Raw genomic sequence first — 2,564 nt, forward strand, 5'->3', positions numbered from 1 at the left:
CCCGGCCCCGCCCCGCGGCGCGCGGGCCGCCTGGGAACCCGCCGCCCAAAACAAAGGCGCGCGCCCGGCCGCGCCCCCGCCTCGTACCGCCCCGCGCCCGTGACGTCACCGAGCCGCGCGCGCGCGCTGCGTCCCTGGAGGGGCTGACGGGAGCGCGCGTGAGAGCCCCGGCTCTGCCCTCAGGGGCTCGGCTCTGCCCTCGGGCTCCCGGGCATCCACGGGGTCCCGGGCATCCACAGGGTCCTGGCCCTCCCCTCAGGGTCCCAGATCCCCCCAGGCTCCTGCTCATCCACAGGGTCCGGCTCTCCCCAGGGTCCCGCTCAGCCACAGGAGCCCGGCTCTGCCCTCAGGCTCCTGCTCATCCACAGGGTCCCGGCTCTCCCCAGGGTCCCGTTCATCCACAGGATCCCGCTTTTCCCCTCAGGCTCTCGGCTCTGCACAGGGTCCCAGATCTCCCCAGGCTCCTGCTCATCCACAGAATCCCGGTTGTTCCCCTCAGGCTCCAGGGTCTCCTCACAGTCTGGTTCTCCCCAGGGTCCCAGTTTTCCCCTCAGGCTCCCCGCCCTCCTCGGGGTCCCGGTCCTCCCCAGCACCCCTGTGGGACAGGTCTCACGCAGTGACAAGGCCCAGGCCGGAGCAGGGGCAGAGGTGGCCGGAGGAGAGGCTGGGGAACAGGGCTGAGGAATGCGTAGTGGAGCCACACAGAAGAAGCCACAGGTGCAGAGGTAAGAGATTGGGAAGATATTCTTCCCTGTGAGTGTGAGCAGGCCCTGGCACCCAGGTTGCCCAGAGAAGCTGTGGCTACCCCATCCCTATCAGTGTCCAATGCCAGGCTGGACAGGGCTTGGATCAACCTGGGATAGTGGAAGGTGTCCCTGCCCTTGGCAGAGGGGTTGCAACTAGATGGGATTTAAGGTCCTTTCCAACCCAAACCATCTCCTGACATGATGATTCTATATCCTGCTTAAAGTATGTGGCTGGTGCATAAAATGTGGCCTGGGATACAACAGGTAAGTAGGAGCCAGCGTGAAGAATGCACACATGGATAACAGAATGTGGGGCTGCTCATGACAGGGGCTTTTGGTGAGCAATGTGTCCATGAGAGAAAAGAAGTCACACAGCCAAAGATGAGGCTCCTGGAGAACCAGGCAGATGGAAGAACGTGTGGGCTTCAGCCCTGCAAGAGGTGGGTGCTGAGCCTTCCCATGGGGTCAGGGGCTGAGCAGCCCTCTGGAAGAGAAGCTCTGGAGTCCCTGTGGATGCCAGCCCAGCCCCCAGGGCTGGAGTCCTGCAGGATCTCACCCTGACCATCTGATCTCACACCTGGCATGGCAGAGGCAGCTCCCCAGTGACACATGCCTGAGGTGTGATGCCCCAGGAGGCCCAGGGGCTCTGGGGTCTGAAGCATCCCTGCGCTGGCGCTTCCCAGTTCCCAGTGCAGTGGCGCTGCCCCTTGCTCGGCAGGAAAGGACCAGATGTTCTGCAGAAAGCTGGACATCAGCCAGGGCCCAAGTTCAAACAGAGCCCATTAAATGGCCTTTTCCCCCTTCCTTCGCATTTCCAGCCCTGCTTGAAGCCCTGATTCTATTTATAATGCCCAGGAAAAGCGAACTGAGACTTTCCCACAGTGCCGGCTTCTCAGGCGATTGTTGTTTGGCAAGCTGGAATGTACATAGTATTATTTTTGCATCTCCCTGGGAAGGGTTTTTATTTTTTATTGCGTGTCCCTCCGTGTCCCCATCTGCGCTGAGGAGGAGAGTGTGTGAAGCACAAGGTGTCGGGTGCTGCTTACAGCTCTCTGGTGCTTTGCCACTGCTGTTTTAGGGGTCTGTGCCCATGAGAGGTGTCCTGACAAGCCATGAGGCTGGAGGACAAAGAGGGGCATTGCCCTCAAGAAATAGCCCCTGTCTCAGTGCCAAACCCTGGGAGCACCCATCATGTTGCTGGCTCTGTGCCTCAGTGTCCCCTGAGTGCGGAGGGGAGAGTACCAACACCCCTGCTGGGAAAATTTGGCTCATCATTCCTGCTCTCCCTGGGGTTTGGCATCGAGACATGCCCTTGTGCCACGGATTTGGGGTGGCAGAGCTGCCACATGAGGCTGGGCCTGGCAGCCAGGCTGTGGGGTCACTGCAGTGCCAGTGCCAGCAGAGGCCAGCAGCTTCTTTATTTGCCATTCTTGCCCATGTGAGGCTGTTCCCTGCATGGAGCTGCTGTGGGATATTCTGGGCTGCCCCTGAGCTCCCATGCCCCCGGGCAGGCAGGTATTTCACAGAGCAAAAACCACTTGTTTGGGCTCAGGTCCTGCCTGTCCTGTCCCTTGTCACTGCCACCTGGCCACACTGCCCGCAGTGCTCCTGGCTCTCTCTTCCCCTGCCCTGCAAGGTCCTGCACTGCTCCATTCCCTCTGTGCCTCGGGGCCTTCCTGCTCTCCCCAGGTTTTATCGCCCTGCCAGGATTTTGGCAGTGAGAAAAGCTGTTGCACCGTGTTTTTGGACAGTTTCTTTTTGCCACAGCCAGTCTGATGAAGGACAGACACCTCCAAACAGCTTTACTCTGCCACGCTG

This window comes from Passer montanus, unplaced genomic scaffold (assembly GCF_014805655.1).
Source record: "Passer montanus isolate IOZ18808 unplaced genomic scaffold, ASM1480565v1 scaffold5, whole genome shotgun sequence".
Classification (NCBI taxonomy): domain Eukaryota; kingdom Metazoa; phylum Chordata; class Aves; order Passeriformes; family Passeridae; genus Passer; species Passer montanus.